The sequence below is a fragment of the Varanus komodoensis genome, unplaced genomic scaffold (assembly GCF_004798865.1).
Source record: "Varanus komodoensis strain SLA01 unplaced genomic scaffold, ASM479886v1 scaffold53, whole genome shotgun sequence".
Taxonomy (NCBI): Eukaryota; Metazoa; Chordata; class Lepidosauria; order Squamata; family Varanidae; genus Varanus; species Varanus komodoensis.
In genome coordinates this window covers 2,923,067-2,935,514 of record NW_025336126.1, presented here as the reverse complement: position 1 = coordinate 2,935,514, position 12,448 = coordinate 2,923,067, and the positions used below count along the sequence as shown (strand labels likewise).

The 12,448-nt window shown below is 45.9% G+C and overlaps 1 protein-coding gene across 12 annotated transcripts in view; it reads right to left on the bottom strand.

Moving 5' to 3' along the window:
- PRKCG (protein kinase C gamma) overlaps window positions 1-12,448 on the bottom strand; it is a 106,685-nt gene that overhangs the window by 38,389 nt on the left and 55,848 nt on the right. The window contains exon 1 of one of the 12 annotated variants that reach the window (XM_044447753.1): window positions 5,474-5,491. The exons of the other annotated variants lie outside the window; for them this stretch is intronic. The gene's annotated coding sequence lies outside the window, so the exon portion shown is untranslated. Of the gene's footprint in view, window positions 1-5,473; window positions 5,492-12,448 lie in introns of those variants that run through there. 12 annotated transcript variants of the gene reach the window in all.

The window sequence follows — 12,448 nt, the reverse complement described above, 5'->3', positions numbered from 1 at the left end:
CCAGTGCACACCCTGACTTAGGCAGACAACCATGGCGGGGTTGCTAAAAGCAGGTCTTTCTTTCCACTTCCCATTTGTCCCCTACCTATGAGCAACTCTGCTATTTGGAAATGCTACAGTGTTGAGGGCTTTTTAACAGGAAGGAGCTGTTGCCCTCCTGTCTTGCTCATGGGCTTCCAGTGGCATCAGGTTGGCCACTGTGGGAATTTAATTAAATTAGGAATTTAATTTAATTTAATTTAATTTAATTCAACTAGGAATGAATGCTTTCCATCTGATCAAAGGATAGGGCTCTTCTTCCGAACTTAACATTCATTCCCCACAAGCTGTACTTCTTATGTATTTAAAATTCATTCCCCAAAGTTTCTCCCAAGCTTTTCCCCTGCAGTGGGGTCAAAAAAGGGGGGTTTGAGTGTGTGCACAAGTAAACTAGTCATTACATAGAACACAGGCCATGCTCAGTTCTGACTTTCCTAATCTGGTACCCTCTAGATCAGGGATGGCGAACCTTTTAGAGACCGAGTGCCCAAACTGCAACCCAAAACCCACTTATTTATCGCAAAGTGCCAACACTGCAATAAAACCTGAATATTGCGGTTTTAGTTTAGAAAAAACAACTCAGTCAGTCCAAGCAAATATATATATATCCTTGGCAGCGCACTGACCAGCCATGGGAAAGCTTGGACGAGTCGCGGCTAATGAGTCACGGCATGTGACATCATTGCCTGGTTCCACTACTCCTTTCCGAGCATGCTAATGGCCCCTATGTGCGCTGTTATCCGATGCTCGGCTGCTGGGGTGATGCTGGGGCGACTTGGCTCGTGTGCCGACAGAGAGGGCTCTGTGTCCCCACTGCGGCACGCGGGCAAGAGGTTCACCACCACTGCTCTAGATATATTGGACTACAACCCTTACTATTCCCTGCCAGCATGGCCAGCTGGGAATGATAGGGATTGTACTCCAAAACATCTAGAGAGTACCAGGAACTGAGCATGACCCACATTCTTTATATGGGCCATGCCTCTCATGGCTAGTCTACCAAACACACTCTCAGAGAATTTTTTCTTTTGGATATGCCTTGCATTTGTCACAAAAATGGACATGGAGAACTTCTGCTTGTGGATAAAAAAGGACAAATCCAAATCAGTTTTACAGCAATTATGCCATAAGAAGAGATCCTAAGCACATATGTCAGAGGGGAATCCTATGCTCAGGCCTAAGTGGGTGAATGCAGTCATTAAAACTGACCCAAAGATTCTGCAGGAATATTTTCAGAAAATAAGGGGTGCGGAAAAAAAAGATTTTATTTATTTTATTTATTTATTTAGGAAGCTTCTATGCCGCCCCATTCGCCGAAGCCTCGGGGCGGCTCACAGCTTGGTGGTCTGGCTTGAAAGGTGTTGGGAAAGAAGGAGAAACCCTAAAGGCAGACATATCTTCTCTTGCAAGAAAGACCAATGTGGGGAAGAAACCAAGAGGGTTTGATTTCTCTGATTTGGAGTGGTATTTATCTCCACGTTTCTTTTCCCAGAGACTACAGCACTTGTCTCTGCATTTCTACATCCCTTCATGTTCTAGGGTTGGATCAAAGCTGTGCTACGGCTTTTCCACTTCTAAAATGTGAGGACAAAGAGAGCACAGGGGGTGACCAGAAGAGATGCTGAGATGTAACCCAGAACTGTAGACTCCAGATTTTGTGCAAAGAATAAAGGCCAATGCTGCTCCTAAGTTAGGATTGCCAATTTCTTTTTTTCCTGCCAGAGTATCTCTGCCTTTCACAGCTAGTCATCTCATGACTGTGGACATCTGGCAGTTGCTGCTTTTCCTGCCATGAAGAAACAATGAAGGGGAAACCTCAGGAACACTTAATAGGCATCAACAAGATGGAGAGGCTTAGACAGGTCTTTATTTGTGTTTCCTAATTCTCTACTTGATTTAAAGGGTGCTCCATAGAAAAGCTTTTAAAGTGCCATGGGGGTCCAGAGGACAACATTTTCCACTCAAAGCCTCCTGTGTTTTCCCATCACTTCTTCCATCTTTTTGCTTACCCCTGAAAATCCATTAAGAAGAAAATGATGGATGAGAGGCAAAATGCCTTCCGATTGTTGGAACTGGTTGGAAAGGCCCAAAGGGGGTGTTTAAATGAGAACCTGGGGGTTAAAGACAGCTGCAGCCCAAAACAGGATTCAAGCCATCTCAAATCATGCATCCGTATGCCTGAGAGACTGTTCTCTACAAACTCCTATAACTGATTCAAGACCACACAGGCTGGATTCTTAAACCTATGAAGGGTTTCGGTTATAAGCTACCCAGGCAACCCACAGCTTCTTGCAGTGGTTTTCTGACGCACAAGGGCTTGCTGTGTTGTCCAAACCCAGACACAGTGCCTGGCATGAGTCAAGACCTGGCACGAGTCAGACACCTGCCCCTGAGATACCTCAGAGACGTTTGGGGTGGCTGTCAGAGGCGTCCCCTGCCCTCTGCCACTTCCAGCTGTTTCTGAGAGCAAGGGGCAATCTCCACCTCTACGCCTCTTCCACCTGCTTCGGGCTGGCAGAGACCTCCCCTTCTCTCCTGCCCACCACTGTGTCCAGCCCCTTTCAGGGCAGCAGTAATCCCAGCTCCCACACTGTTCCCATGAAGGCGAAAGGCTACATGGCAGCAGGACGGGGTGGTCTTCACTGCAGCTGGCATGGCGGCCAGCTGGAGCCATGCCTGCTCTCCATTTCCAGCACCTCTGTGGGGAACTTTGGTGCTCCCACAGGGTCCCCCGTGATACCTGCGCAACGACTAAGGGAGAAGAGGTAAGAACACACAAGGTGCCTGGCCACCTGGGAGGTACATCAAGGGCCCTTGGACAGATAGCCCACGCGGTGCAACACTTGCAAAAGGTCCCCCCATCCTTCACGTCAGAAGCACAGTTGCAACGCCTCTCGGATCAGGCGGTGGCTGTAGCAAGTAGTAAGTGTGGACAGTCCCAGGACGTGCAGAGAACTATGGATCGTTTGGAGCGCATTCCTCATCATAATCGTTATTTGAATTTGAGGGATTAAGAATATCCACTGCATAACAGTGCAGGGCTGTTGTGTTTTTACAGCAGCTGGAAGGGCGACATCTCTATGTTGCATGTCTGTAAGTTATTTTGGGGATGTACATTTGGGTTCCATTAAGTCAAATTAGCCAGTGTGGTGCAGTGGTTAGGAGCACAGGACTGGGACTCAGACGATCCGGGTTCTAGTCCCCGCTCAGCCATGGAGCCAACTGGGTGACTTTGGGCCAGTCAGACTCTCAGCCCAACCTACCCCACAGGGTGGTTGTTGTGGGGATAAGATGGAGGGGGAGATGTAAGCTGCCTTGAGCCCTTTGTAGGAAAAAGGCAGGATATAAATCAAATAAATAAATAAATAGGGGTGTGGCAAGTATAAATAACATACCAAGAATGAACCTCGGGCTTGTCCTTGCCAGCTCAATAGCCTCATACGTTAGCAGAAAATCAGGAAAGGGGCAAGTTGATATATTTGCCTTCTCCCACAATGACTGGACTGTTTCTTGTGGGGGGCAGGTGTGTGTAAATGCGAGTGCATTATTTTAATCATACCAGTTCTGTACACAGACAGATGTTTGCCCCATATAGTCACTTCTAATTTTGCTGGGATGTGCATAATCTTGGAAAGTGATGCCAAAATAAACGAGTGTGTGTGTGTGTGTGTGTTTCACACAGGCCTTCCCTCCTGCGCTTTAACAGCAGCTTGCTCTGAAACAAGGTGATAAAGCTTCTCCCAGGAGTACTAAGAGGCACTTCAAAGTCCGTTCATCGCTACCAGTGGATTTGTCCCTAAATTTTATTGACATGTGTAGGTGGGATTTGGGGAGCCATTGAACACAGAGAGGGGAAGGTTAATCCTTAATGGTCCCCCCCATGTTGTTTTTTCTAACTGCTATGCAGAAGAATGGAGGATGTTGCATCACTTTTTGGAGCAATTAAAAGATCCCTCTTTCAAATGGCCTCTGCATGGCAGTAAGCTGAAAATAAACCCTTTCTATTGGTACCAGTGGACACTTAAGCCTCAGTGAAACAGATGCAGGTCCCAGTAAATAGATTTACGGTCAGTACATGCAACACCCCCATTTCTCTCCATGCCATGAAAAGTTTCACCTGCTTCTGTTGTCTCTAATTAAAGGTATAAGAGGTGGTTAAGATTTCTGGTCAGCTGTTAACAGAAGGCATACATAAAAGGGGGCAGATAAAAAGTTTTTGAATAGATTAGTGAATAGACAGATGTCCACCACAACGGAGGGATGTAAATGTAGGCAAGTCCCATTGACTTCAGTGGAACTTACCACCCCATATGTACATCCTGAGCTAAAGGGTGGGTTTAATCTAACAATTATCTCCTGTTAGGAACAAGATGATGGCTGATGTAAAAGATGTTACCAAATGTTTTGTTCAAACTACCATTGCTAAGGTTTAGAGGGATCAGTATAACAATAGAGAGAGCCTGGGTACTGTATGTTGTAAAAGGAAATATTTGTATTTGCGTTCTCTACCAGGGAACAGTTATTAGTCTAGACAATTTCCACTAAACATGTAGGGCTGGGGGGGGGGTTGCTTTATTGTTATGCTATTGACTGTGCGTGTGTGTGTGTCACAAGTGTTGTGAGTTCAGAAATGGTGGCAGAGTAGGGAGCCCACTACCTAGAAACAGCCTGACATTTTGTGATTTAGTACTAAAAATCCAACAGAGCACAACCTGCTAAAATTTTACGGTAGCAATTCTTTGAAATGTTATTGGCTGTTCTTTTAGCCCAGGCTGGCTGGATTGCCTGTTTGTTTCCTCACTGCAAGCAAGTATATTTTCTTACAGTATAGCAGTCATGTAGAAAGCTGCTTGAAATGATGTCTCAATTAAAACTCGGTTTCTTGTACATTCAGTTTCCATCTCTTCGCTTTGCTTTTCAGGCATCGGAGCCTAGAAGCAGTTTCCATTTGATCCAGGGTCCGATTACCCTTTGCTCTGGAAGGGGGCCTTTTGTTTCATGATGCTCTCAAGACTCACTGGAAATTGAACTACAGACCTTTGCTTTGAGCACCAAACTACATCCGAACATGAGAAATCTATGAGTGGATCTTTCAACACTGTTGCTATTGCTTTAATGCAGGTGCAAGGGATTCTTAATTATGACAGAAAGGGTATTTAGCCTCCAACCATCTCCTACCCCCCCCCCACTCAGTCACCCACCCACAGAGGGCTAGTTTGCATGATCAAAGGAGCCCTCTATGGGTTGTTTAAGCCATGGTGAGCCACAGAACATGCAGGTGGCGTTTTGCATATTCAATCCCCAACTGGGGGATATGCAAATATGTGCTCTCTTTCCTCCTCTTTTCTTGGCTATGCATAAGTGGCCACTCCATGGTTCATGCTCCTTCAATATGCCCATGGGACCATCTCCCACAGATACTGCTCCTCTGTACCTTAACAAATCCCTGTAGCATATTTGTCAGTCTGAGTAGGATGCATGAAGAGCATGCAACAGGGTCGTATCAGTGGTAGCAACTTCCATTTAGACCTCCACCTTTTCAATAAGATTGGACCGAGTCTTTTTCTGTATGTCTTTGGTCACCATCTGAAACCACTTCTGTTTCTTCAGCCTGTATCCGATTTCTCTTTTCTTAACATTTTCTCAGTGTAAGCCTGCCGAATACAACATCAAACTGTAAATTCAGTCTTCTGATCTGGCTTTGTCCCTCTGTTACTTCTTTCCCAGCTTTAGTGGGGTTTAGCTGCCTTTATCATTTTTTATTTTTAAAACTGTAAATCTAGATGTAGGTTTTGTGAGCATCATATGCCACTTGAAGCACCTGATCTGGTCTACGAAGGTGAAGTAAAGAATACAATACATGAAAGGCTGAGGGCAGGTTCCCAACTAGCCCGTCCCCAACTGGGAACGGAAATGTTTGTATGTCATCCAAGTTAGCTATTACGAAGATTTCTATGCCCTGTGCTATGTGAGTCATGAACAAAGAAGAGGAGTTTAGCATTTTGGGGCCTTGCCTGCCACTAACGCCCAGCACTGTGGGGGTGCTGGTGTCAAAGCTCCAGGTTTTACCCCAAGCTGCCACACAGCTGCCTTTTTGTCTAACTTAAAGCTGGGTTGGATGCTTCTTCCGCCAGTCTTTCTTTCCATATCCATGATCAGATCAGTCCCTGGAGTGGAACCTTCTTGTTGCCTGTTTATCTGCACAGTGCTGTTAAAAGGGTGGGCGCATGCAGAGTCGCATAAGCCTAAGCAGACGTCCCTATAAAGGTCCCAACACCAAGGACTTTACAAATCCAGTCGCTGATCATATGTGTGCATGCAGTTATACAGATTTAAGACCCAGCTAGATATGATGCAGGAGATCCATGAATAGCGTCTTCCACTCATATAGTTTTTCTGAGTATTAATAGCTGCACGAAGGGAGACATTTGGATCTAGACTACAGTACAGAAGCAGTGCTAACCCTTCTCCCCAGGCCATTTTCTCCATTAAAACTGTCTTCCCCATGAAGCTGCTATTCACTCTACAGGACAAAACATTTATTGTTCTTATGTGCCATCCAGTCATCTCCGACTTAGGATGTTCCTGTGAATGGATGCTCTTGACAGCCCTACTCAGCTCTTTTAAACTCAAGGCTGTGGCTGCTAGATTGAGAGAGGTAATACTATATATGACTCTGGTGTGCCTGCAACTGGAGTACTGTGTTTGGTTCTGCACTCCACAGAGGAAGGATATTACAGGAAGGATATAGCCAGCTTGGAATCGGTGCAGCCACAAGGATGGTGGCCGGCTTGCAGGGAAAGCCATATGAGGCGAGACTGAGGGAACTGGGTCTTTTCAGCCTGGAGAAGAGGAGACTCTGAGGGGATCTTTTGGCAACATTTAAGTACATGAGGGGGGTGCCACATGGAAGTGAGCAGAGACCTGTTTTCCCCTGCAGAGAAGGGCAGGGCATGTTCCAATGGAGCAAAGCTCAGGGAACCAAGATTTAGAGTGGATGCCAGGAAGTACTTCCTGATGGTTAGGACCCCAAGGGTATGGAATGGGCTTCCACAGGAGGTGGTTGAAGCCCCAACAGTGAGGGTGTTTAAGGATAGGCTGGACATGCACATAGTAGGCATGTCATGAGTGGAGCGGGCTGGAGCCGGGGGTCAGACTAGATGGCCCGGGAGACCCCTTCTGACTTGCTCTGTTTCTATGTTTCTATGAAACTGTTCGATTTCATATTTTGTTTTCCCTTTTTCCTTCTGCTTTCAACTTTCCCTAATATGATTATGTTCTCCAGTGAATCTTGCCTTCTCATGATGTGCCCAAAGTACGGCTTTGTCTGTATGATACTATAAATGTTCCATGGAGCAAATAGCAACTTTGATGGAACAGCTTTAATGGGGGAAAATAGCACAGGAAAAAGGTATTCAACACTTGCACAACTTCTCTGACCTGTGAAAAACTTGCTCCTCAACTAGTGTTTTTCACCTGGGGAGTGGAGTGCATACAGGTACCTGTAACTTTTCCTTGAGGAAAAGCAGCTGGAAGAAGTTGCATGGGAAAACAGCTGGAAGGGAAAGGTTAAGCCACAAGTCTCTCCCCCTACCTTCCCCCACCACTCTGACACATGCACTATACTTCTACGCATATAGCTTCTTAAATATCTGAGAATAGATACACATGGCTCCATGTAGCTTGCTTCTCTTTTGGGATCAGGATCCACCGAACCCTGTAATGCATAAGAAAAGACTGCAAGTGTTTCTTCCATCAGACTGTCCAATTCCCTATCAGAGATATCACTTTCTAGCACCATTCCCTCTCTCCTATCTCTCTTTCTCTCTGTCATCCACCATTAGACCATCCTTCAGCTAGCAGCTGCTGGCTTGTTGTTTTAAAGTTAAACAGTGTGAGTCATTGTGCAGTCGTGGTTTAAATATTTGGCATGCTTGAATTATGGGAGAAAGTTGGCAGCTCTAATGAAATCCACCAACCACTACCCCAATTTTAGGCAAATAATGGACTCACTCCTACCTGTGTTTTATCATAAGACTTGCGAGCTCTTTGTTCAAATGCCTGCTCCACTATAAAGTTTGGTGACTCTGGACCAGTTTTAACCTACTCCACAGGATTGTTGTGAAAATAAAAAGATAAAAGGAGAAATGTACACCTTTTTGAGCTCAGTTGAGGAACAGTGGAAAAACTGTAACTCCAATAGTTTTCTGCCATCATTCGTTTCAACCAATATGGGAGCCTACGATCACTCCCTTTAATGGTGAACTCAGCTGAGGAGCACCAACAGGGTGTCAAAACAGGGCCAAAAGGAAAAAGGAAGAAGCGTTAGCAAGTTTAGAGGAATCCCAAGATTTGCATAAGTTTAAAAAATATATATTTAGAAAAAATAACCTGAGAGGTGCAAAAGCAAGTAAACCCCAAATGGCCAAATGAAGACTGAACTTCTTCAATGGCTGCAAAGGGCCTGTTGGACAGAGGGTGGGTGGAATGGAAAAGTGGAATGGGGGGGTGTAGACTGGCAGAAACACTGACCTGAAGCTCCCTGCAAATGTTGCAGGGACCCAGATTTTTAGAATCCTGAGTGACAGCACCCCACTTTCTTTTTGACCATTACATCTATTCTGAAGGGTGCAAGGCTGAGGGGAGGCAGGAGGGCTTGGGGAGGAAGCCTGAGTTTTCCAGCAATGGGCTCACAGCAGAATGAGGTTTTCCCCTTTTTGGGGAGAAGATGGAGGAAGGGGGGTGCACAGCTTCACTTACATCCATCAGTCTTTTGCAAGTGGTATCCTCCAGCTGTGCTGGGTGACAACTCCCCTTATTCTTGGGTGATGATGGGCTGGGGGATGATCAGACTTGTGATCCTTCACATCTGGAGGGCACCTGCTTGGGGATGGCTGATGCGTGTTTTGCAGGTGAAGAAAAGAATGCAGGGGCTGCCTTGCTGGAGTGGGTCCCCGCTCCACCAGCTCCAAGATTTGCCTTCCAAGAGCAACCAGGCAGGTGGCCATGGGAAAGCTCACCCACAGGCTGAGTATTTGTCCTCTGCACCACAGACCTGCAGGTTAGCTGCCTTTGTGTAGCTGACACCCTCCCCCTCTGGCTCTCTAATCCCTTCTCAAAGCCTTTTAAGCCCCCTCGGGTGTCTTGTTGCAGGCAATTCCCTGATCACGCCTGCTTTATCAATTCTGAGCATCATTATTAGCAGTGGCATCCAGATCTAAAGCTGCTGTTGGGGCGTTCCCATGGGGAGGGGGGTGGTGCAGCCCAAATTGGTAAACAGGCATGGATGCCTCCAGGGGCAGCCCAAGGCAGTCTGATGCACGTGGAGGACAAGAGCACAGAGCTGCCAGGACAATGAGGAGGAGGAGGTTGGAACGGGAGCTGCAGCTTACTCTCACACAGCCAGGGCAGTGCCTACCGCCTGACATGGAAACATGCCAGCTGGGGGATTCTGGTAGTCCAACACATCTGGAAGGTACCAGGCTGGGAAGCCAGCACTAAGTTAGCTCAGAAGCTGTCTGTGCCACGGCACACACACCTCTATCCTCCCAGCTCCTTGCTGCCACCTCACTCCGGCCAGCCCTCACAAGCCCATCGAGCTAAAGCAGAAAGCAGGGCAAATAAGGTTTCCGTGTGTGGATGCCGGGGAATTGCCTGCGCTTGGGACATCTGCCCACATGCCCAGATTCGTATACTCCAGCGTGTTCTGGGGCCTTCGATTTCTCACTCCAACTGGGACAGAACTTGTGTTATGCATATTATAGCAGGCTAGAGGACTCCACATCCTCTCTGCCCCAGCTAGCACAGCCAAAGGACAGGCATGATGGGAGTTGCAGTCAACAACCTCTGGAGGGGCACTGCTATGCTAAGGCTTCCTTTAGGCATCTTGGAAAATATGTTTTTTAAAACATGATTTGACAGAAGCGAGTAGCATTTTGGAAGGCCTTGCATGCAAAAGAGGCACCAAGGGGGCGGGGGAAGGCAAATTGTCTGTAGGAGCACGAGATCTTTGAGCAGGGCAGCGATGGAGAAGCAGGGATGGTCAGGGAGGGGTGTGCTGAGACAGCAGAGCACTAAGGGGAGAGCTTAGCAACTAGGCATTCTTCCCTGACATTTTCCAGGGAAACTGTTCCTCCTTCGGCTCCATCCCCTTCTGTTCTCCACTCAGGTGCAGAGGTGGGGCTGCTCATCTTTGCAGAGCTAGCCAACTGTTCTGCATACCTGAAAGTCATTCCAATGCGATCCTGGCAGCTACAGGTTTACCACCTGTCCATTGCTAATATTTTTAATGGACTGTTTTTGTTTCAGGACCCCTGCCATAATAAACAGAAAGCGCATTACGTGCAGTTTGCCATTAGGGGGTATTTTGGTTTGATTTTGTTTTTGAGATGGCAGAGCTGCATGGCAGAACACATTTCCATCATTTCTGCTGCCTTCCAGATCGCATTTGAGAGAAATATGTTTGTGGACAGGAGCTTCTGGAGGCAGCAAAACGGAACCCCAAGTATGCTTTCCAAAAGGGAGGGAGAGAGAGGCAGGGTGTGGGGGAGATATAACAATGGTACATTGTTCTTAAAAAATATAAGGGATGGTGTTGTTGATTTATCTGTCACACCCACTCTGAAATCTGAAATTACCATGTAGGAATACTAAAGGGCTCTAAGAAATTTTTGGCAGCAGGGAGTTGTATTCCAAACTCCATATTTAATATTTACAGTATTTTTAAAAATAACAAGATATCCATGATGGTATTGTGATTTCATCAAGTCCTTTGGCATGTTTGCTTTTCACCACTGCTGTCTTGAATAGAGAGATAGTCTCCCATCTGAGAGAAGTTACAAACAGTTACTTCATCACAACTGAGTGCTTCTCAGCCCTAGAACTACACACAAAAATCCTAAAGGGGAGATAACCAGGAAAAAGACATCTCAAACTGAAAGGCATAATCAGGGATAACACTTTAGAGCTAGAGAATCCCTGGCTAGTACAGTGTGTCTTCTAGAGTCTAGGGCAGTCCCCTCAACATCCCCCTCCAAAATTCCAAATTATGGATCAAGAAGAGTGAGGATTTTGAATGCTGGAGAGGATCACTATATGCATTCAGAGTTATTTCTAGTATGGAATCTGGCATCCCGAGAATCACATATTTCATTTCAAAATGCCAAGTTTCTAGCCCTGATTATTATGGATTGCAACTTTTCCATGCCCTCCCCTCCATTCATTCATCATCTTTGTCACAGAAAACCCTGAATAATTTCCACTGCTGAATCACAGAAAGTAAGATGAATTATCCAGAACTAGGCATTTTACCCAAATATACATAATTTGCATAATATATTCTGAAACATTCAGTTTCCAATTGCGTAACTTCATTCCCTGGAAGCAGACATTTGATTGAAGGAAGTGGTTGGGGGAGACAGAGGATACACACAGTTCAGCCTATGATGCTCTCGGCTGAAAGCCAAGATTCCATATGGGGTAAAAAAGAAGCACACAAGGTCACAGACTGTGAAAAAGAAACAAGGCCAGAGCATACCACAAGATCTAGGGGACCACAGGGATAAACAGCATAGTGGGCCAGTGAAGTGGGGCTGAGGGGTTGTTTTAATGAATGAACTACAAGATTATAGGTCGAGGAATCCAGTACTCAAGAGACAGAGCTAAGAAGATTGACTGTGAAAGATCAGGGCAAGAGGGTTATACCTTCTTGTATAGGTTGGGATTTGTTGGACTACAGAAACATAATACAGTAACACAGTTGAAGGACAAGGGGTCTCTTCCAGGACAGAGAGAAATAACTCAGTGATTACAGCTTTACAGGTGTGAAGCCCTCCATTTGTACCCCTTGCCCATCAGTGAAGGCATCTTGGGGCAAACTAAGAACCCATTCCCTTCTTGGAAGGGCTTGTTTCTAGAGCCCCTGATGGTCAAGGGGGATAAGTACTGGACTTGGGTGCTTCCAGATGAGAATTTTAATGCACTATGCCCTGCATTGCTCATAGAATTTTACAGGGATCAAGATATCATTGTCTTTCTCTGGTAACCCTCCCATGTTTTCCCACTGCTTGTTCTGCCTTTATTTCCTATCACAAGAAATTGGTTAAGGAAGAAGAGGTAATAGCTGCACAATGTCTTTTGTTTTGAGGTGCTAATAGCCATCCATCTGGAAGCACCCACAGGGAGACCACTCGGGATGAGCTATGAGTAAACACTTCTGCCCAGGTTTTCCGAAATATTCCAACAAGGAACCATGAATTAAATGACTTGCCCATATTTATTTTGTTTTTCATCTGTTATGGAGAAGAGCAAGGAAATACCTATGACACCAAACCTTTGTCTCCTGATCACTAGAAATCCTACTGAGCATCACTCCAATTTTAGAGATTTCACCACGTATGTTCAAGAGGAC